At 32.0% G+C, this 25,674-nt stretch overlaps 2 pseudogenes; one reads left to right on the forward strand and one right to left on the reverse strand.

The window, feature by feature from the left end:
• Positions 1-5,914: 5,914 nt before the first annotated feature.
• LOC107019804 lies at positions 5,915-8,025 on the reverse strand (annotated as a pseudogene).
• Positions 8,026-10,124: 2,099 nt separating this feature from the next.
• Positions 10,125-23,192, forward strand: LOC107019813 (annotated as a pseudogene).
• Positions 23,193-25,674: the final 2,482 nt, after the last annotated feature.

The raw sequence follows: 25,674 nt of genomic DNA on the forward strand, positions 1-25,674 counted from the left end.
CCGACATAAAACATATGAGCATCATGAAATTCAGTGTCATGAAACCCCACACCGAAAAGAGGTGGAATCATCAGCCAAAGTGACCCAAAACATGCTAGCGTACATGAGAATTGAACCCTGCCATATCCCTATATTGACAGTATAGGTTCAAAGACTAGGAGATATAAGGAGACCCATACCCACCATGCCGGACAGTCTCATCTCAAGAGAGTTACGTGAACCTCTGCCCTTTCTAAAAGAAGGCATCACCGCTCATAGCTAGTCTATCGGTGCACAGTATAAAGTTCCATTACATTCAACTCATATGTCATGGAAGCAGGCTTTTAGTTTGAGGACATCATAGCTCAAAAGATGATTTCTCATCTCATCATTAGTATTAACTGTGTTAATCTCAATACTTTCATTAGAGTGCTCATAGAGACTGGTCTCTTCTTTAACTATACACTCTCATAGGTGAGTACGTTTTGTCAACATTTACTTAGGCTCATTTGAGATTGCTCTCATCTTTTACATTAGCCTCAAATCATGTTTTAACCATATTCTAACATCAGCACATTTGTTCTTCATAATTACTCACTCTTTTTTACGTATTTGTTCAATTCATCATATGCCAATAAACTTGGCCATTTGTTTGTTTCACACTCTTACTTAACCCTTCTAGGGTTTCAGCATTCATTACATAATATTAGTTTCATCATATGCCAATGCACTTGGCCATTTAGTGTGTTTTTTACACTCTTACTCAACCCTTCTAGGGTTACATCATTTCATTGCATACATCTTAGGTTCACTTTTTTTAAAACGTATGCTAGACTTATGGTTCTACACATACATGCCATGAGGCTTCATTCATAGATCGTTTAAATGATTCATGTCTTCCTAAGATTATGTGGTACAAGACTTATGCATCTTGTAGATATGCCAAGATCTCAATTTCGATCTAAGTAGGCAGCATTATTCTTGAACATTTTAATTCAAGTATGACTTATGTATCAAAACGGAATTTGGGAAAGGGAACCCGGTTTTCAAATCCCTTGAACAACAGATACAATTTTTATTCATTTTAGTTTGATCCATATGGCTTGGGACCCAAGTTCGAATCCCAATGCCTTAATCTTATTTTTTACTTATTTCTCTCTTCATTTTTTTGCTTAATGGAACTAAGAGGATGTGGGATCGAACCCACACAACCTCATTTACTTTTTATTTTCATTGCCTTTTAATTTCTATCCATTAGCAAAAGGGTTGGGGGTTCGAACCCCCACAGACCCTCTTTAATTTCTTTTATTTTTTTCTCCTTAAATCTGCCTAGGAGGTCGTGGGTTCGTTTCACACGCCTCACATCTCTTTTCTTTCATTTCCTTTGACTCTCCTTTACTGCCTAGAGGTCGGCAGTTCGATTCCCATGCCTTACATTTTTTTTCTTTTACTCTTCCTTAAATTTTATTGAGAGGTGGTCGGTTCGAATCCCACTCCTCTCATTTCTTGTTTTTTTCTTTTAAGTTACATTTTCCAGCCAATACCATGGTTTGAATCCCCTTCACCACATTTCTTTTTTACTTCTTTATTTTCATGGTTTTTAACATGGGGAGGTTCACGGGTTAAATCCTCCATGACCTTACTTGTTTTAGTTCATTTTTTTCAACATTTTGAACCCTCTTTGCTGACCGAAATTCATCACTAGAAACTGAAAATTTTCTTTTATATTTTCAGCATCCTTTCATAGAGTTACACCTTAGTTCTTAGGGGAATTTCGTAGTGCATTTAGAATGTTTTAGTTGCGTCGTCATGTATTCGTTTAGCCAAGAAACTATCCCTCAAATCAGACATATTTCAACTCATATGAACATAACATTTACATCAACATGTTTACATGAAATATAAAGAAGTATCATGCTATTTCAAGTCCTAAACCATGAATAATAGCCACGACAACACACACATACACACGTAGCAACATTTTCGGAAACATCAACATAAGTCATATAATTCTAAACATACATATAAACATATAATCATCACAAAAACCACGTTTCATCCATAGTTTTCTACCAGCAAATATAACCAACCTATGATTCAAGGGGAGCTAGTGTCAGGGACATGCAACAGGGAACAATCCTAGTTTTTTGAATGAATATTCTAAACCTTAAGGGGTCTCTTGGGAAAGAGATCAAGATATAAGAAAACTCATACCTTTTTGACGTTGAAATCTTGAATTTCTGCCCAAAAACTTAACCCAAGAACACGGCTAAGCCTCCTCAATATCAACTCCACTCGAATGACAAGCTCCCCTAGCGTAGTGTGCGATTAACATTTGTTTTCTTGTGAGTTCTTCAAGTGTGAAGAACTTGGTATATTTTTCTACTTTTGTATCTTATTTTTGCAGAAAAAATACAGAGAAAGAATAAGAGAGATTGAGCGTGAGAGTGGGGAGATAAACGTGAGAGAGTGGGAGTTGTAGGAGGCTTAGGAGTCTACTTTTAGGACTTAGCCAATAAGGTTTTGTTTATTAAATAAAAATCTGATTTTTATTTTGTTTTAAATCGTCTAATGAATATTTATTATTAATTAATTACATTAATTCAATAGCTTAAATAAAAAAATCACTTTAATTCATTGCTTCCACCTAGGTTTGAACCCGGGTGGAGCAAGACTTCACTTCAAGAGCCCAATTTCGGCCCTCTCTCCACAAAATACTCCTCCTTATTAATTAAATTATTAATTGTATATTTAAGGTAATTACGATACTATCTTTAGGCTGGAAAAAGACCATTTTACCCCTAGACCCTCCAAATTAAGATTTTCCCTTTTTAAGTCCGGTAAAGACTCCTTCAAGTAAATCTTCGTATTAAAGAGCCCTACATGGTTGGAACCAACCTTTTAAAGATCAACAAACTCCCCAAGTTAGTTGTCTTGACTTTAGCAAGGGTTCCGAGGTTTGGTTCTACGCGAATCAATCCGTGTGAACCCTGGTCTAACGATAGGCATTCTTGACACATTAAGCATTTCTTATCTTATCAATATTTAGGGTTGTTACACTAAACTAGTACGTAATGATTATCATATCATATATAGTAGTTGGAAACAAAATTCAGTTGTTGATATCTTCTCTCGTAATTCAGATGGTTCTATTCTGGTCATTTCTTTCGAGATCATTAATCCAGAACAAGAATTGAAATCCTTGAATTAATTACATCCTGAAATATTATCTATTCAGCAAATTCTGCAAAAAGATGTTGAAATTCACATGGATTTCCAGTTCAAGGATGCGTTGTTATTTTTCGAAGACAGGCTTGTGATTCCATTAGATGGACCACTACAAATCAAGCTAATATTTGAATTCGATGCCACAAATATCAGACGAAAGGTTGTTGTGGCAAGAACATTTCATCGATTAGCTTCAAATTCTTATTGGCGACAGGCGTGCAAGGATGTGAAATCATTTATCAAAACTTTTCAATTATGTCAACATATTAAAGACACAAACTTGCATACACCATGTTTATTGAAGGCTCTCCCTATACTGGATCAAGTCTTTGAAGATATTTCAATCGAATTGATAACGGATAAAGTCTTTGAAGATATTTCAATAGACTTTGTCAATTTCTTCAATGTTCTTCAGGGAAAATTACTATCCTTACCGTGGTTGTTCGTTTGCCCAAATATGGTCAGGTTATACTCCTACCTTCCACTTTATCTACTCAACAGGTAGCTGAAGTGTTAGTAATAGGTGTAATTCGCCTTCACAGCCCTCATCACACTAATATCACTTATCGTAACCCACGATTCCTCCCATTCTTTTTGCAAGAAACAAATCATTTACAGTGTCCGACATTGGCTATGAGTACTACATATCATCTCTAAACTGATGGACTATATGAAGCCTTACATAAGCGTCTTGAACAATATCTTTGTTTTTATTTTCTATGATCCAACCAAGTGGGTCACCATGCATGCTGCCTTGGGCTAACTTCTAGTACAATAGTTCATACCAAACATCATTGGGAATAACACCATTTAAAGCATTGTATGAGAGAGAACCTCTTACTATTGCCCAATTTATATTGGGGAGAACTACTAATGAATTTGTTGAGGCCTACTTCATTTATCTTGATGAAGTTCTGGCGTTGTTAAATAATTATTTTCTCAAAGCTTAAACAAGGATGAAGAAAAAATACAGATAAACATTATACTTAGCTAGTATTTACAGTGGGCAATTGGGTTTATGTAAAATTGAAACCATAGTGACAACTTTTTACGCGCCTGAATAAAGGGTCATAAGTTTGGACAACTATACATTAGCTATTTCAAGGTCATCAAACGCATTGGATAGGTGTACTATAAATTGGAGTTGCCTGTCGAGGCTAAGATACATCTTGTGTTTCATGTTTCAGGACTTAAGTATTGTTTGGGGGAGCCCATCCAACCAGTAACACCATTGCAACTCCAAGATTGTCATGATCAGACCGAGATAGATGACTTCAACCATAAGGATAAAGTTGATTTTCATCGTGGGAATAATGTTGTGAACTCGATGGAGACATCTGCTACTATAAATGATAAGCAGGATGCAACTAGTGATATTCGAATCGACAAGTTGCATCGGAGTTCTAGAAGCGTAACTCCACCTAAAAGACTGCAATTACTTTTGTGAATGAAGAAAGTTACATGTGTAAGGCGACAATTAGTTACATAAATTTTATAAAAGTGTGAGAATGTGGGTAGAAAAAGGCAGGCCGTTTATCATAATTCTGAATGTTCTCTCCTCTTCTTCTATCTTCTCAACCAAATTCTAGGCTCCTAGATTCCGACTTGACATTGTTCATGGAAATGTGAAAAAGTGGACAAAAAACTATTTATTTTAGAAATAAAATAATACACCTTACGTTTGTCATTGACCACGAGTTAGGTGACAAGTTGATGAGATATTGATATTTTGAGATTGTATATGGACTGACAGTCCTCTCTGGTCTTTTTGTTATTAAGGTCATATTGTTTGTGAAATAATTTAAAAAATATTAGTCAAGAAATATCTTTAGATATCTATAAAAGCATTGTTTGTAATATTGTTATGAAGAGTGGGGGTTCTATCTCTCTTTCATTTGTTCAAACAAATGGTTTTTGTTTTTTCTTTTCTCCTATAATTAAATTAATTTTAGTTTGATTCTTATGATATCTGAATAAATACATGTAATCTTTAATTAGATACATTACTTAATCATAAATATATTATGTTGAGTGTGTATTGTTACTTCATACTCGACATCAATGAGATTCTAAAAATAATTCAAATCTAACATACTTCAAACCAACTTGAGCTAATTGAAGAATAGACATTGTGCATCTAATAGAATAAAAATCAAAAGAACAATTCACATTTTTGTATTACTCAATGAAGTTCTATCAATAACAAAAATATTCTACTCTTCAACACATGTCATTCTAAGTAATACTTCATGCATAAATGTTTTATTTTCTCTTTGTATATCCTTGAATAGTCATAAGCCTCTTCAGCAAAAATGTTGAAGTCTTCATCTTTAATCAACATATCTATCGTGACATTTCTTGTGTTCTTTAGGAAGCTTTTCACAACCCTCTTCTTCACACCCTGTTAAAATTATCCATGCAAAACCTGTTTGAAAATAAAACAACGAATTTTAAATTCAAAATAAATATTTTTTTTCAAATATATATACATAATATATTTTAAAAAGTAAAGAAATCTCATGTATATGAGGTTACATTATTTTTTAAATTAACAAAAATGAAAATGTTACGGTGTAATATTTTTGTGATTACAAGGGTGTGATTCACACAAGTCTTTTGTAAAGAGGTAACACTGGGGAGGATAATTTTGGATGACAAAAAGGTCATTTTCCAATAACAACTTGTCTTAACCTCTAACATCTGTCAGTCATAAGAGACTGACTATATTTGGAGATGTAATCAACTCAATATAAGGTCCATATTTCTCAAGAGTTTTTGCATCTCCTGCTCATTTGTGTAGTCTAGACCTAACAAAATCAATCACATCAGGATATGCCTTCAAAAAGACAAAATATATTATGAAAGATCGAAAAATATCACTTTTAAATTTGACGTATTAAGTCACACGATGTTTCCCGAGAACTGTTGTTCATGTTTTGTATTTAAGGGTGTGACCTAGTGATTCTTGAAGTTCATTGTGACTCCTGAAATTTCGAATTTAAAATTCAGCAAAGGAAAAAATATGTTATATATAATGGATCTGACATGTACAAAGAACCATAACTTCAGACATCGAATTTTATGTGGGGAAAAGGGTCTCATATACCCCTGAACTTTGTCATTTAGAGATGATATACCCCTTGTTATGAAAGTGACTCATATATACCCCTACTTGTAAACAAATGGCTCACATACACCCTTTTCCTCTAACGGAAATGAAAAAAAATAAATTTTAATCTAAATTTTTTATTTTTTTCTAAAAAATATAATCCTATATGAGTAAATTTAATCCTCGTCAAACATACTTTTTTTGACTTTTTTTTTCAATGACTAATTTATAATTATTATTTTGATAATCAAATTTATTTATGTTTCACTAATATTCTTGTAAAACTTATTGTAGATGACCAAATTTTTTTTCGAATACGAAATTAAATTACAATACACACAAAAAAATAGTTTATTTTTTTCTTTAAACTAAGGAATGTAAGAAAAAAATAAAATAAAAATAAGAAACTCAAATAACTATAATAAAAGAAGTCAAAAAATAATTTATGTATGAAAAAGTTTAAAATATACCTTGAACTTTGATAGAAGAATCATATATACCCCTAAATAACTTTTTTAAAAAATTAGAAGTAATAAATATAAATTTAAAACTAATTTTTTAACTTCCGTTAAATGAAGGGTATATGTGAGCCATTTTGTAACGGCAGGGGTATATGTGAGCCGTTTATATAACGGTAAGGGCATATATGAGCCAGTTTTATAACGAGGGGTATATCAGCTCCAAATGACAAAGTTGAGGTGTATATCAGACCCTTTTCCCTTTTATTTGAACATACCATTTCCTTTACCATTTAATAAAAAATATATCGTGTAAATGTGCACCGAGTAAAAAGGTGTAGCTGAACCTACACTTATTGGTTCAAGTTGATCAGATGGAGAAAGAACTTAAAGGGAAGCCTGCACAAACTGGCTTGATCCAGTGGTAACAACAATATAATTGCATTTCAAACTACATTGCGTAGCCTCTTAATTTGTTCCTCTTGTTTTGACTCCAAGAACCAACACAAGCTCTTATCATTAGAAAAATAACTCAATGAATCATCACCATTTAACGTTATCTCACACTTCTTCCCAATTTTTCTCTAATGTAACTCATAAATTCTTGGATCACCACTATATACACACAAAAAATGGAATCCCAAGTCAGTATTCCAACAAAGAATTGAGCATTTCAACAAATTGTAACAAAATGGAACTAACATTGAGAGAGATTTAATCAATCTCAAAAGCTATCTAGTTCATTAGGGAAGGATTCTATAGGAACACAATGGTTTGCACTGTCTGATCATATCAAGGAAACTCCATAAATTTTGTCCCACCTTTTATCTCAATGGTTAAACTATTCTCTAAAATTAGGTAGATAAATATTTTTTGTAGAAAAATTTAGTCCATTTATCTAACCAAAGACATTTTTTAAATGATCATTTGAAAAAGGCCATTGGAGAAAAATTATCTCATTCTGACACATTACAATCCATTACATATTGAGGGAACAAAATACAATAGATCATTCACCATTGAGTAAATCGAAAATGATGATATCATATATAAAAAAAGTTACTCATGAGGAACAAATAAATACAATAAACTTATAAAATACATGAAAAATTCTAAGAAAAATGATTTAAAATTGTAAAATAAAACTCACTGATCCAGAACAATAGTTTGGGAAGTGTCCCTTGTGTCATTTTCTGGAGTTGCACAAGGGAATGAGGAAAACTAGACAAGACAACCATCAGTTACACTCATCTTTTTTTTTTCTAATCTAAAATATTAAATTAGTCATAAATAAATCTATTGGAGAAGAAGACAGATTTAGGGTCAATATATAGGGGCGAAGACAAATCTTTATACTTCCATTATAGAAAGGAAATATTTTGTGAATGTTGGGTTTTCAAAGGTGTACATAAAAAATGAAGAGTTATGAATTTGATGAAGAATTGTGACTTTTATGAAGAGTTCTACGAAGAATAGTGACTATTATGAAGAGTTTTAACATTTATGAACAATTGTGACTTTTATAAAAAGATAGTGACTTTTTCATATGAAGAATTTTGACTTTTATGAAGAATTGATACTTTTACGAAGAGTTGTAATTATTATTACGAGTTGTAACATTTTTGAACAATTGTGGCTTTTATAAAAAAAAAAAGTGATTTTTTCATAGTATTGTGACTTTTATGAAGGGTTATGACTTTTGACATTTCCAAATGAGTCCTGACCTTTACGATAAGGCATAATAAATATTTTTTTCACACCACTCTTTGTTGTCTATTAGTAGAGGGTTTCCTGTTATTTTTTAACAATGTTTTTTGGACTTCTTCTTCTTCTATTAAATCTAGTACTAGTATTATAAGTTTACTTTACTGTTGCAGTTATTCATTGGAACCATCCTTTTAGGTACCAATGCAGTGGTGAGTAGCTTCATTATATTATGGGAGGAATATTTCATTAACTTTTGGTATTTGAGGGGAATAATTTCTTGAAGCACATACTATGCTAGCTTTCATATTGAAAGTGTCTCTTGTTGCGACAGTATTTGGATGTTATGCCTATTGAAAAAATATTCGTGATAATATGATCTTACCGAAGGACCTAATCATACCCATATTTAAGCCAAGTTAGAAATCAATTCGTGTTTGTTTATAGTCGTATCGAGTCATTTGAGTTCATTGCTACTAACCTATATGATGAGTTGTGTAGGTGAGCTTAAATGGAGAAATGAGCACTGAAATGGCATGGGAATTATTTCATCATTTTTAGGGTTTTTCCTGAACTCTTTTAATTTCGATCTCTTTATGATAATTAATCATTGTTTGATTGAAACTATTGTTATGAGTAGTTAAATACCCCAATTCTAAGATTGTGGCTACATGATGATTGTTATTTATTGAGTTTTTATGGGTTAATATTGATTATCATATGAATCTTTCTTATTTTCTTATTTTTTGTATGTCGTGCCCGATCACCTTGGAAATAAACACATTGTCCAAATTTAACTCAAGAGAGAAATAAGAGGATAGAACATGGGGCATAAGGAGCATGATTTCTCTTAATAATTATGGTTACCTTGTTTCTAGGACATGTATATATCGAGAAACCATGGTTGTTCATTATAAAAAAGAAATTGTACTCGGTACTTTTTCCAACCTATCACCTCTCAACGATGTAGTTATGTTGTCATATATAATAGAAGATTAGAGGTCGAGAGACCATAATCACACATTTAATCCTGTGATAGTTGACTCGGTAGTTTATTCACATCCATTTTAAATAAGATAAATATCAAGAATCCTAATAAGAGCTGCAGCCCTTGACTTTCCTCAATCATTGATTGAAAATCTTGAAATTGAACGACGCTTTTTTGATTTTTGTTAACTTTAATATTATAAAATAAATCACTCTTGAAATCTTGATAACACTTGTGTGAAACGGAAATTTTTGGAGAAATGGAGTGATTCTAATCGTAAATCCCTGTGGGTACGATACTCGACTCTTTGTAAGATCCACTTTAATACTTAAATGACCGCATACACTTGCATATGTGATTTGGGGGCAACAAGTTTTTGGCGCCGCTGCAAAGGACTTTGGAATTAGGAAGTATGTGATTTTTCTGATTTCTGAAGCTAGAAAGCAAGTGTTGACAACTTGATCTTAGTGATTAATTTTGCAGGTTGTACGGAAATTCAAAACTGGACGATGATTAAGGATTGATAGGGCCTCTAGCTGAACTAGAAAGATTTGTTCACTATTGAAGAAGTCAAAGATTATTCACTTACCCAGTACCTCTTGTTGCTAGTGAACCAACATCTCCAGTAGCAAGAGTTGAGCAAGAGGAACCTGCAGCAATGGCTCAGACGAAAGTAAGAGACGTGGCAATCCCACTTACCACCAATGTGACTTTATGCATTGAGAAACCTAAAGCTGGTGGAAGGTTTGAACGGAAGTAGAGTATGGTGCAAGTATTACACTAATGGGCAATTCACTGGTTTGTCGCACGAGGATTATAGTGCAGTGGAATGTGGTGCAAAACCAGATTCTATAAATTTTGTAGGGAACGCACAACGAGGAGGAGGCCTACAGAAGTATGGAAACTCTTATAATTTGCCTTTGTGTAACCATCTGAATTTTTCCTGGGGTGGTTATCATAATCAATCCCAAGGCCAAAATCAATATAGACCGAGGGATATGCACATGGGTATCAACAACATGACCTATGGAAGCAGCTGAATAAGCAAACCAATAATAGGAGCATGGAGGAGATTTTGCAGAAGATTATGGATGATCAAGTTGATTTAGCTGCTGATGTGAGGAATAATCAGTAAAATACCCAGAACAATTCAGGCAGTTTTACAAGTTCCCAGAACTCATGACTGCAACAAGGTTTACTGGGAAACACTGATCTGAATCCGAAGCAGGTAAATGCAGTATGTACTTGCAGTGGTTTGCAGAAGATTATGATAAAAAGTTAAGGATTCAAAATTGTGTTGTTTTTGTATTGGATGAAAATGATGAAGATATTGAGAACCTTAACTACTAAGGAGTCTTAACAGATAATAATTGAGTTGCCATTTGCCATGGATAGAAGACTGGTTTTATTTTGATGCAATTAGTTTGATGTGTATGATGGAATAAAAGGAGTTAAAAGGATCAATATGATTTTGTGAGTGTTAATCTGAACAGATTTTTGAAACCAAATGAGCCATTTGTTTTAGTGGATTAAGTACCTCAAGTATTTTATGCTAATGACAATTCCACCAATGGTTAGAAAGTAGTGAGGAAGACTCAGCCCCGTCATTCCGATGAGATTATGGAACAAATGGATAATGATATTGTAGAGTTAGGAAGTCCTTCACAAAAGAAAAGAAAAAGAACTAATGAGGTGAAGTATATATTTATGAATTCATTTTTTTATTGTTAAACAATATGATGGCCCAATTTATTTTATAACTAAATTGCTACATATATTTAAGGTTCAAGATGAGACCATTGAAAACTAAAAATGAGCTCGGTTCTAATATGAAGAATACTATAAAATATAAGTTTTTTGTGCCTGGTGCTATAGGAAAGGGACAGGGATAAGGTCTTAACTCTTTGGGTGAGAAAAGAAATACGTCATCTAAGAGTTTTTTGCCTCAATCAAGTGACCTAGTTAAAAATACAATAAAGAAATTGAAACAAGTAAGATATTTTGTATTCTTTTACTTAAGACAATAAGAAAAATCTTTAATTGTATTGAAGAGAGAAACCTTTTCTTGGTTTCTGAATTTTATCATAGAGATGGAGGTGTTGCTGTAGTTGTATTACCAAGTGGTTTGTTGTGACTTCAGCTTTTTGTTCCTGGTGCATCTCTTACTCGTTAAGTGCACTAGAAGCTTTGTCTTAACAGTAGTATAAATGAACTAAGATGGACTGTTCTGATGACTTTCTTTTTTAGATAGCAAACTGGCTGTTGTTTCATTATTTTTTTTTTGGGGGGAAATGAGTGAAATGCTTGGCTTCCTAGGTAGATGATTTAGCTATTATGAAAGGTTGGGAAACTGTATGGTCAGTGAGCAACTTTTTGGAAACTGAGTTTAGCCTAAAACTTTCTGGTTAGTGAGCAAACAATCTTTGATGCTTTCTGGGTAACACCCATCTGAGTCCAAAAATAGAAAAAAAAAACAAGCATCCTCCAGATGTCTGTAGCAAACAATGGAGGAAAAGGTGTTTATTTGTTTCAATATGCTGATGGCACATATAGCTTTTGTGAACTGCGTCAAAGGCCCTTCTGCACAAGTTATCTTGAGTGCGGCAGGCTTTATTTAGAGCAGTCCACTGTAGCAGATGACTTTAAGGGGCATTTTTGACTGATGTTATGTAGGTCACATGTCTTGAGTCTTGACTGTATAACCTTCCAATAGACTTGTTCCCTAGATGAACATGTCTGAAAGTTGCTCATTGACCATACAGTTTCCCAACCTTCCATAATAGCTAAATCATCTCTAGCAGCCTCAATACCATGGGAGTGAACATCTGGACTGAACATCATTCATCTAGTTTCAAAGTTCTCACCCTTCAAACATTTTAATCTCAAGCAAATGACTGTTTTTTTTTCAGGTTCTATAGAAAAGAACAGAGGACAAAGACTTAAAAAAAAGTCCATGGTTCATGAGAAAGATAACTTGCAAATTAATACTTCATTTCCTAGTTATTCAAGTTGGGAAATAAACTCAAGAAGTTGAAACGATCTGGATCTTTGAGCTCCTCTTTAGGATTTTCTGGATCTAAGGTTGGATCTTTTAACAAGAGTGGTGTTTGTGCTAATCAACATATCTAAATTCTTTCTAACAGCAAAAAATTGAGTTCTACCTTCTCCTCTAGTCAAGAAATGCAAAAGCATGAAAAAAATTGTTCTTCAGAAATAGGATATGCAATCCAATGTTTCATCGCCTCAATCTATTGATGAAGTTATGGAACACTCTCAAAAAACTGAAAAAGGTATGATATCTTAAATTCATATATTATTACGTTTTATACTTGATTTTGATTTCTATAGTTTTTATCAAAAAAATGCTATTTTAGGTTCATCGAATCCAACCAAGGTAAAAAAATTTGAGTAAGCAACAAGTGCAAAGAAGTTGCTTCACTTGAAGATGGAAAAAAGCAGAAAGTAACAATCAACAATAATCCAACGGATGGAACAAATAACAATCTTTTTTCTAGGCATTTGAAAAAAATTGTTCATGATCCTAATATTTGTCCCTTGGGAGTATCATTGTGGCATGATATTAAGCAAGAATAGTTGAATCATATGTTGGCAGCCGTTGAGGTAATAAATATACACATGATTCATATTATTTAGTGCTACCTGATGTGTTCTTGTCCATATAACTAATGTTTCTTATTTTAGAAGTCAATCTACAGTAGCTAGTATCGATAATCAATTGTAATAGATAAAGAATCTATAATAGAGTACCTAAAATGTTAAGAAACAGAGATCAAGCTTTTAGATAATAACTCAACTCATGTTTCAATTGTTATAGCATAAATTTGAAATTGTTGATATGAATGATAATCGTGATCATATATTGGGATTGATTAATGAGTTATGAAACAAATTGAGAGGTCGCTTGCATGCAAAATATTTGACGGTCAAGCAAATCCAACAGTCTCTTAAGAATGTCCGAACGAGACTATGCAAAAAAGAATGGAAATGGTCAGTGTAGGAGAATTTTGCTTCTGAAAGTTTTCAAGTATGCCTACTGAATTAATAGTTTACTTTGCTAGGTTCTCTTTTCTTTAGTTTGTTTTACCTACTTTACTAGTCTACTGAACATCCAAGAAAGATTTTGGTGTCTTGGCCCACACCCATTTTGTCAAGAGGGAATCCCTATATGGAGAGTATATATACAACTATAATAGCTTTTCTATGGTCTATTATTTCCATTTATCCTCCTAGAATGCAACTTCTTGTTGAACAAATATAGGCAAGAAACTTATTGTTGAACAAATACAAGCAAGATGCACCAGGAATGCAACAAATCGAACAAAGTTGAAGATGTTTCATCATATTGGTAGCAAGGCTGTTAGAAAGATTATCTATGAAAAGGTAATATCATGAACTTAATTTTTCCGAAATAGACTTGTTACAAGGTGTGTATTATTTGACATGTTTTACTTTTATGTAAAGGGAGGGAAAGATGGCAATCCACCAAATCTGGCGAGTATTGTTTTTGAGACTCCTAATAAAGATAACAATCTTCTTGAGACTGAAGCAATTGAAAAAATGTACATTTTGTAAATATAATATATTAATTAATTAAAATTGATGTGTTATGATAGAAAATGTTCTTTGATATATTTTATAGGCACAACTCAGAGAAATTGTTCAAGCAGATCCATCTCTACCTATTATAGATATTGTTAAAAAATATTGTGGACCTCAAACTTGTAGCCATGCATTTGGATTAGGGGGTGGAGTAAAGGAAAAAGACTTGAAAGGTGGATCTTCTTCGTTCAATTATTGTTTGCGTTATGTTCAACTCGCGAGAATATCAAATCCTTGAATGAATAAAACAAATTCTTGAATGAGAAAAACAAATCTTTGAATGATCGCTTGTGTACCATAAAATATAAGAAGAAAGAAATACTTAAAATGAAAGAACTCTTCGTTGCACAACAATCACATGTCTGACCTACATCATCATCTATTTCAATAAAATAACCATTGCCTTTTCAGCTGACCAAGTTAGTAACAAATTTGCGGAGGTGGTGATCAAAGTGACTGTAGAGATGGGATCTGTTTTTGAATATCTGCACTAAACAACTTTCTTTAATTTTTATGGGCTCTGTTTTTCATTTTCTGCATAACGGCAAAAACTTTATATTAAAATTTTCTGGACTTCTGAAAGACTGCTGCCAGCTTCACTATTTTACCATGTTTTGCTTGATTGTTGTTCATCCTGCTCGTCACTTAACATATCCCTTTTGCACTGCTGCATAATATTCTTCGAGCTTTTCTGTTTTATCGTGTTCTGCCCAATTGTTGTTCCTCTGGCTTAACTTGTGTCCAATTCATCATCAATGTTCCCCGATTATTGTTTGAATCTACTGTTAGACACCGATATGCAGTAGGGGTTTTCCTATGCCTTACATGCTACTTCTGCAAGTCCCATGTATAGGAACTGTTGTGCTCGACGATGTGCACCCTTGGGTCTTCTCACTTATCTCTATTCCATTGCTCTTCAGAACTGGTGTTGTTGTGCTTGACTCTTTTTTTTAGTTTCATTTTTTTTCAATGTTAATTTAGATTCACATAAGTGCCTGTGCGTGTATCCTATGTTGCTGTAGCAGCCAAAAAACTGTCGAGATCCTCCAAAAGTATTGTATTCTTGAGGGTTCGAGTAACACAATATGTGTCCCTGTGTGTAGTCTTTGAATGTTGAAGGAGGGATTAACTTCTAATCTAGTTTGGGATTTATATACGAACTTTGTTTGGTATTTGAGGCATTGATGAATGGTATTAACTTTGCTTTTTCTTTCCAGAAATACAAGTACCTTTCTTTTAAGTGTCATTGTTAGTTAGATATTGTCTTTGTTAGATTTTTTAATTATTGGGTATTGATGGTATGATCTTCTACCAGCTGATAATTTGTTGTATATGGTTTTCTAAAGCTTTTTGAATTTACTTTGATCTTTGTTTTTTGGAGTTTTCGAGGGGAGGGGCAATTTTGACTAGCTTCCTTAGTTTACCTCAAATCTTTTTTCTCCTTATGATAACTCTCCCTTGGATATGAAATTCACGTTTATCGTGCGCCTAGAGAGGCTTATTTGTAATTGTCGGTGTATATATCTACTTAACTTAAAATTTCCCACACAACTACAACATAACATTGCTGCAAGTTCGTATGTTTTATACTTTTCTGCCAAGTTGTTGTTCGTCCAGCTCGTCTCTTAAGCTACCTTTTTATCTATTTATTTCTATCTTTACTAAACATATTTAGGTGTGGTTCTCAAAAATAGATGTTGGATTCTTGATTGATGTATCAAAAAATTTTTCTAATAGATTTTTTTCTTATTTCTTGCAGCTTTTGTAGATGTTTCCGGATATTACATGACAATGACTAAACTTACGTTTTTTTGCCCAACTTTTGTTTATTATCCGATGAAGATACTAGCTTAGAAGATGGACTAAATCATTCCTACTTTGCTATGAATGTTATGCAAAACCTTGGATGTTATCTACGTTTTTTATTAAGAAAATATTGAAACTCACATCATGTGATGCTCACAAACGTATTGTAATCAATCGTATTATTTATTTCTATCACCATGCACCCTTTTCTATATAATCTTTTGTATCGAGATTTATATTTGTAATTAATTTGATATTTTTTAGATTCTTGTGATAATTAGTGGTTGTAAGATCAATATTGATTAGTTAGAGACCACAATTATTTACTATTTATAAAGGTCAATCTAGGACCAAAATTGTTGCACGTCTCTAATTCATAAGATAGGACTAGAATTGAAGCTCGTCATTAAAGCAATTTTAGAACCATGTTGTTGTTCTTCCCTAAAACTACTCTTGGGACAGTTTGTTATGGTCGCTAGAGCTAATCTAGGAGAAGATTCTTAATGGTCTCCAATGCTATTTAAGGACCAGGTCACACTCATCTCTATGGTGTTAGTAGTTCTCAAACACGTGCATCGCACGTGTATTTCATGCTAATTAATTTTTTTTAAAAAATAACAGTAGATTAAATGTGCAATGAGTTATGTGAATTTGAAAGCGAAGATTATATTGTCTAATTTAAACTTCCGAGTCATTTCTTCTTTATACATATACAAATATATATAATATCGAATGTAGCATGTCAAGCTATTAAAATCAATGTATGTCATGCATTGCAACACCACATTAGACTAATAACTTCATATATTTTTTTTATTAAACCTCTAAATTATATAATGTCATATATAACATTTTTTTCAATAATAATACATGCAATTACATATTAAAGTGTAACATAAATTAAATTTTAACAATATAAAAAACACAACAATTTTAACGAATTAATATCACCTGAGAGGTAAACTACCATGAAGTGGTTCTTTGACATTGCTGCCTAAATTCTGAATTCGGTTATAAGAATATGTAGCTTTCAATTGTATGATATAATTTGAATAGTAATACACTTATCTAAATTACTGTGCAAATCAATTGGAACTACATCCTATACTTTTTTTAAAATGTTAGTTGTATTATATAAAACCTATAGAGTACATGAAAAGTTTTCTAACAGATGAAAATTAAAAGAATTAACAAATTTAAAATAATGGGATATGTACTTATAATTATATAGTAAAAGATGAATTACACTATGGGCTTGACTGATTCATGAACTTAACATTAATATTTTACAATTTTAGGAAGTTAAAACGAAATAAAAATATTGAATAGAGGATAATTTTAAGAAGATGAAAAAGCTAGCAATTCCAAGACATTGAATATAGGTAGTTGTAATTTTGTGATAGTTAAAATATTACTCTTATTTATTTAGTGTAGATATTTTTTTATTACATTATTATGTAACAATTTAAATATTAGTACTAATAAGATTAGATATATTTATTTGTTTAATATTTTTATCATGTAAAAGGGTAAAAAAGTGATTCAACTTTGAAAATTGAGCCTCCCACTTATTATGAGTAGGACTAGGTTGCAGAAGCTTGCAAAAGAGGTGTAACGACTTGAACATCAATATATCAGTGGTCCATTTGATACTAGATATGCAATCTCTAAAAGTATTTCACGACTAGTGTTTATTGTCATCTCAAAACCATTCAGGGACCAGTTCTTTTGAAATCGTCCTTATTGACCAGTAGCGACAACACTTTCTATGACTAGTGTTGACAAAACTTTTCAGGTGTCGATTACTCGTTTGGGATCAGATTTAAAAGTTCTCGGACTAAATTTCCCATCCTTAGAGACTGATTTTCTTGTAGTGTTTTGAGGCTTTCGAAAGTCTTTGATAGGCAACTGCTTGTCATCCCAACAGAATCTCTTGTTCCTAATTTTGTGCTTTGTGCTTCAATTTCGTTTGACAATCTTTACAAAGTATCAAAGTTCATTCCACAGAGGCGCCCATAGCACACACTAAATCGCTAACTTTAGTCAAAAAAAAATTAGTATTCTCAATACTAACAAAAAAGGCTGAATCTTTATGAAATGTGTTTCTATCAAATGAGGATATTCTTTAGCGATAAGACACAAGTACCCCCTAGAATATGAACGAAATTCAAGAGACACACCTAATCTTTACTAGGGTCCTATTATAAACTGCCTCCTCCCTCCACCCTGGAAACTAATTTATAATGAAATAGATATATGATAAATGCTGACATGACATAGAGAGTTTGCATAATCTCCCGAAGGCAAATGATAAGTTCACAAATTGAATACATGTTATTTTTTTGATTTGTAGTTTTATAATTAGTTAATAGATATATTTATTGTTTTTAAAATCTGTTTAACTATTTTTATTTTTGTGTATCATTTTTGAAAAATAATTTAAAACAGTATTTTAATTTTAACATTTTGTATCTCCAGAAATCAAAAATACAACACCGGTTCTAGTTAGCAATGAAGTTTATATACTCTTTAAATCATTTAGCCTTAATATTCATGGCTACGTTGTATATTCTTTGAACCAAATGCACCTTCAAATATTATATGGTGAATTTCTTAGATCCATCAAATCAAAGGATTAGAAAATCAAAAAATTTTATTCTCCAAAAATCCGACACAATCAAATTTCAAGTGTAGTTGAAAACTACAAAAAAAAAAGTGTCCAAATAGAACAAAATTGTGTTCTTAAATCATCGCATAATGAAGATCTATCCTAAAATTTATGAAATATGTCTAATAAGATATAAAGGGGAAAATGAAATAAATAAGGAAAATAAAGATAGAACTCAATTTTTACTCACATTGAATCATATCTATGTGACAATAATGATGATGGCATACAAGACACTTTTCTTGCTCTCAAAAGTCACTTGGGTCTTTATCCATGATCAATTTCATTGGAGTAAAATCAAAAAAATATGCTTGCACAATTGGATGTAACACAAAAAAAACATTTCTCTACCAAAATTTACCACAATGGAGAATTAAACTATTAAGTCAATAAAAAATTATATAAATTTACGTGAATTTGTTCAAGGTTATAGTCAAAAATAATAAGAAACTACTGTGTAGTATCAAGTTTCAGATTCCTTCATCATGAATATACATGGATATACTAGAATCATATAAATATCATAACAACCGCGTTTACGATATTTTGTGCCCCAATCCAAAAGTCTGACCAAAACAAATTATAAGAACACAAATATCTTCTTTCATGATCTATTTCCTTCAATAAAAAGAACCAAAAAATATACAAAGATAAAAGAATTTCGTTAAAGTTGTAGTTAATCAAATATTACTAAGATACATATAATAATAACTTGAAGAACATGGTAAGGAACAACAGAGTTTAAGAATATATAAAATGGAAACTTAAAAATAGCAAAGGAAATTTACTCAAAAAAATATTAGAAATAATATTAAAAAGATATTTTCTCACAGAAGAAAATTGAGCTAGCATATTGCGTCCTTTAGGAAATTATTCCCTTGAAGTACCCGAGGTTAACGAAATATATCTTCTCATAATATAACGATCTTAGTCGCCGTTGTATCGGCATCTAAAAAGATAATGTCAATGAACCACTTAACAATAGTAAATAAAGTATACTTATACTAAGAAACCCCTCTATTAATAGAAAATAAAGAGTAGTGTGAACAAGTGTTTATTTTGCCTTATCGAAAAGGTCTCAACCCTTTATGAAAAGCCAAAAGTCATAACCATTCGTAAAAGTCACAACCTTACGAAAAAGTCATGGTTTTTCATAAAAGTCACAATTGTTCAAAAATGTCACAACTTTTCATAAAAGTCACATTCGTCATAAAAGTCACAACTCATCATAAAAGACGTAAATTTTCATTTTTAATGTACAACTTTTAAAATCCAATTGTCATAAAAATAATTCCTTATATATGCCTGTCTTGTCAAGTGTTCTTCATTCCCTTGTGCAACTCCAGAAAATGGCACAAGGGATTCTTCCCCACTATTGTTCTTGAGCAGTGAGTTTTCTTTTACAATTTAAATTCACTTTTCTTAGATTTTTTCATAAAAGTTATAAGCTTGTTGTCCGACCTATCCTCGTGAGTCAATTATTTTTATATATGAAATCATCAGTTTCGATTTACTCAACGTTGAGCGCTCAACTATATTTTGTACCCTCCAAATGTCATTGGGTGTAATGTGTCAGAATGAGATAATTTTTCTCAAATTGACTTTGTCGAGCGATCTTATAAAATATGTCTTTTATTAACCACGTGGAATAAACTTATCTTAAAAAAATATTCATCTACCTACTTTTAGAGAAGAATCTCTCCGTTGAGATAAAAGGGGGACAAAATTTATCGAGTGGCCTTATAAATGATCCGACGGTGCAAACCATTGTGTCCTTATAGAATCCTTCCCTAGTGAACTAGCTAGATTTTGAGATTGATTAAATTTTTTCAATAGTAGTTCCATTTTCTTATAATTTGATGAAATTCTCAATTCTTTGTTGGAATATATACTAATTTGGGATTTCATTTTTGTGAGTATAGTGGTGATCCAACAATGTATGAGTCATATTGGAGAAAAATGAGGAACAAGTGTAACATAACATTCAATGGTAATGATTCATTGAGTGATTTTGCTAATGGTAAGAGCTTGTGTTGGTTCATAGAGTCAAAACTAGAGGAACAAATTAAAAGGCTGCACAATATAGTTTGAAATGCAATTGTGGATAATAATTATATTGTTGTTGGCACTGGATCGAGCCAGCTTGTGCAGCCTTCCCTTTATGCACTTTCACCACCTGATCAACTTCAACCAATCAATGTAGTTTCAGCTTCACCTTTTTATTCGGTGTTGTTCATCTTGTATTCCAAACATACTTAGAACAAAAACTTTGAACATCTTTATAAGACAACAAAGTTTAAGAACATTTTGACAACTAGAAAATTAAAAATAGTAGCGAAACTAGAATTAGAAACATATTTTTTTTTAAAAAAAATATACGAAATATTTTTTTTGAAGAAAAATTGTTGCTAATATGTGTCTAAGAAATCTTACTGGTTCCAACAAACATTGTAGAAACACAAAGTTATCAAGATTAATTAACCAGTGAAGAACAGAAGAATAGAAGAACTGAAATTAATTCACAAATCTAATATTTGTAAAACACGTACCAGTATCTAGAAAATTTTTAATAGGAAAAAGATCAAGTCCACTAAACTCACAGTGTCCCCTTAATGAAATTATTCCCCTATAGTATCCGAGGTTTGATTTGGAATATGACCTCCTAGGGTAAAATGATCTCAACCACCAGAGTATAGATATCAAAAACTCCGATGTCAGCGAACCACTCAACGGCAGTAAAGTACACTTAGAATTCTAGATTAAGTAGTTGAAGAAGAAGTCCATGAATTCTATATTAAAATGAGAGGAAATCCCTCAATTTATAGAAAACAAAGGGTAGTGCGAAAAGGTTCTTATTGTGCATTACCGGAAAGGTCACAAACCTTTGGAAAAGTCATAATCTTTCACAAAGGTCGTCACCTTTAATAAAAGTCACAAGTTTCCATAAAAGTCACAAAATTCACAACTTTTCATAAAAGTCGCAACATTTCATAAAAGTCACAACTCTTCATAAAACTCGCAACTCTTCATTTTCCATTTACACCTTTTTAAAATCCAACATTCGGTACATGTTTATACTATATATATTTTATTTAAATTGTGAAGGATAAGCCATGCTCAATTAAATTAACAGTCTGACGTTTTGGTTCTTGGTACATGTTAGATCCATTTAATACAAAATTCTTTTTTCCTTCGCTAGATTTTAAATTTTAAATTTAAAGATTCACTATAAATTTCAGTAATTACTTGATCACACCCTAAAACATGATCAATAGTTCTTGGAATACATCATGTGACTTAATAAGTCAAATTTAAAACTGACACTTTTTGACCATTTATAATATTTTGTCTTCTTTCAGGCATATCCTGATATGACTGATTTTGTGAGGTCGGGACTACATAAATGGGCTTGAGATGCAAAAACATTTGAGAAAGATGGACCTTATATTGAGTTGATTATATCTCCAAATAATCCTGATGGAATTATTAGAGAGCCTGTAGTTAATAGAGGTCAAGGAAAATTAATATACGATTTAGCTTATTATTGGCCACAGTATACTTATATTACTTCACCTGCCAACAATGATGTTATGCTATTTACTATTTCCAAATGCACTGGTCATGGTGGTTACAGAATTGGGTATGTTTTTTAACATAAAATTTGAAGAGAGATCACTATCTCAAAATTAGAAAGTATTTCAGTTATAAATTATTATAATTTTATTTGCATGTAGTTGGGCACTTGTTAAAGACAAAGAGGTGGAAGGGAAGATGACAAAGTTCATGGAGATTAGTACAATTGGTGTATCAAAAGAAGCTGAACTTATAGTTGCTAAAATTCTTGAAGTGGTCTCTGATAGTTCTTTGGATTTTACATTGGAAAATTTCATTAAATATAGTCGGTCTCTTATGAATGACAGATGGCAGAGGTTAAGACATGTTTGTACGGACAATGACCTTTTTTCATCCAAAATTACCCTCCTCAGTATTGCCAGGGGAGGACCCACATGGTGTCCGCCGGGTGCTCGAGCACCCACTAACTTCGTTACAAAATATATATATCTATGTAGAAATCGATAGGTATTTGTATAAAATTAACATAGAGAACCCAATTAATAAATCATATAGTTGACCCAATGTTTCTAGGATGGGTACTTAAGCGTCTTTTAATGTTGTTGTATCAAGGTTCGAATCTCATTGTTAACACATATTTTTTATAGTTTCACTTCAGAGCACCCACAACCTTAAAATCACACCCTGGTAATCACCAAAATATTACAACGTATCATTTCCATTTTTGTTTATTTAAAAAATATTGTTATTTAATATACTTGAATTTTCTTTGTTTTTAAGACTTTATCATCAATATGTTTTTGAAAAAGTTTTCTTTTCTGTTGAGTTTTAAAATTAATATTGTTTATTCGAAAAACATTTGCATGGCTAATTTGCAAAGGAGGTGAAGAGGAGGATTGTGAAAAGCATCTTAAAGAACACAAGATTCAAACAAGGAGTGGAAGAAGATTTGGAACTGACTCAAGAAAGGTTAGGATAAGTATGCTGAGTATAGATGAAGACTTCAACATTTTTCTGAAGAGGCTTATGACTATAAAAGGATCTATAAATAGAAAATAAGACATTTATGCATGAAACATTACTTTGAGATATTATATTGTCATTTTATTTTTGCAGCAATGAAGCCTTGATTCTGGATGTGTTGAAGAGTTGAATAATTTTCCTTTCATTGATTAATGCAAAAAAGTGATTTGCTCTTTTGATTTTTGTGATATTACATGTGAAATTTCTATTCTTGCAATAACTCTAGTGTGTGTTGAAGTATGTTATATTTGAATTATTTTTTATAATTTTATTATTATCAACTATGAAGTAACAATACATATACTCAACATAATATATTGATAATTGAGTAATGTAACTAATTTAAGATTACATGTAGTCAATGAGATGTCGTAAGAATCAAAATTAAAATTAATTCATCATATATCATATATTATTATAAGTGGTAAGCTTCAAACTAAAAAGTTGAATTACTATTTTCCCCTTTTACTAAATTAAAAATTGATTAATTAGTTATTTGATTAAATGCTAATATTTTTATCACATAATGATAGAATTTAAGTCCTTAAGCCTTTTAGTAATTAAATTATTATTTTATTAATAAATGAGTAAATTAATATTGTTTATAATTATAATCATAATTCTCATAACGGAAGAATTGTATTCAATAAGATGATCACACAACCTATTGTATACACCTCGCCAAGATTTAATTTCCGGAAAAAGACCCATGGGGACTCACAGTCCATATAAAAATTTCAAAATCTCAATATCTCATCATCTTGTCACCTGACTCGTGGTCAATAATAAATGTAAGGTGTCTCATTTTCTTTCTAAAATAAATAACTTTTCTCCATTTCTCATATTTCCATGAACAATGATATGTCAAATGAGGATTAATGCATCATAATACATACAACACAAATTCATAATCAATTCATCAAAGATTTTAAATATCTAGCGATGCTCGAAATTAAAAATATTGACTAAAGGCAACCATACTATTAGTTCTCAACTCAAAAGGGTCAAAATCACCAAAAAGAACATTCGATTGCATCCGAGACCACACAAACTGTCACGTCCCATGACTGTCTTCTTGACATAACACGAGACATAGGATCATGATAGAACCCAAGCTAACACTGTGTCTTGCATATATCAAGCGTTTTGATAATGAACGAATAAAACATGTATTATGTAGAATCTAAAGCAATAGATAACTGAAAAAAGGGAAGAGTCAACCTAGTTTGAATATATAAAACATACAATTAGTTTAATAGCAACTTAAATATAAACTTAATACTTCAAGCATTGAAAGATAAACTTAACATTTAAATATGATTCTACTACTATGTCTAAAAAGCCTCTAATTGAGTTGAGTTGCTGGTACATACCCCAGCTAACTCAAATAAAAATTGTGAACTGAAAGTAAAACCTAAAATGAAAGCATGTCTATTGTCCTTGGATTATGAGGACTCACCACTTAAGCTACTGAATCCGACCTAGAATCAATCTAAGCATGATCTGAGTGCTCATGTCGACATACTTGTAGGATGTGAGTACTCTACATAATTAAAGGATGTATCACAGATTATCCGTTAGTACTTGGAAAGTAAAGAGCATGCATGATATAGATAATAAGCTGAACAAATAAATATAAGTTGTACAAAGCATAACCGAGCAATGACATAAGATGAGGAAGAATGTGTATATTAGAACATAACTAAGAAGTTAAACTGAATGCAATGACCAACTGTTAATCTTGAACCTGACATGCTAAACTGAATGCTGAAGTATATACTGAAAACGTGGTAAAATGCACTAAGGGATGAATGTGGGAGCTACTACTAATCGACATAACATCACGTGAGAGAAACATGGAGTCCGGTGTATACGCCCCATCCAAAGGACCCAATATACATTGTTAGGGATATAAAGGCATGAATACAGTGATCACTAACTCTAATGCCCAAAAAAGGGGACTTATACTCCTATAGGGGCACATACTATTGAGACTATGAGGGTACACTTAACCCTAGTCCAACTTGGGTCTAAGTCCATTCGCAACTAAATATGTACTCAATTGTGAGTGTAATACTTAATAGCTGAAAAAATAGACATGCTAACTGAGAATGCAACTTTTATATAATGATAATGTGACATTCATAATCTAGAGCATGATTATCTGTTTAACTGACGTAGAAAGTATAATTCCTGAACTTAAAGAATTTATACAAACTAGGGTTCTAAGTTCATAAAACGAATCAGGCAAACTTTCCAAAGAATAAGCTATTTCGATTTAGGATACTACAACATCTTAATCACTCGTAAATATCCAAGGTTTTTGCCCGCATATTTTCATGCCCCAAACCTACACACTGGGCGGGACGGGAACTCAGTTACCATTGCTGGGCTCGAGCGAATCGTTGTCCTGACTTATTTAACTCAGTGGAAGACAACAATCATACTTATAAGAATGAAAGAACTTAACTGAACTGAATCGAAACACTATTTGGAGTGCTTAAAAAGTTCAAACATT

This window comes from Solanum pennellii, chromosome 1, assembly GCF_001406875.1.
Source record: "Solanum pennellii chromosome 1, SPENNV200".
Taxonomy (NCBI): Eukaryota; Viridiplantae; Streptophyta; class Magnoliopsida; order Solanales; family Solanaceae; genus Solanum; species Solanum pennellii.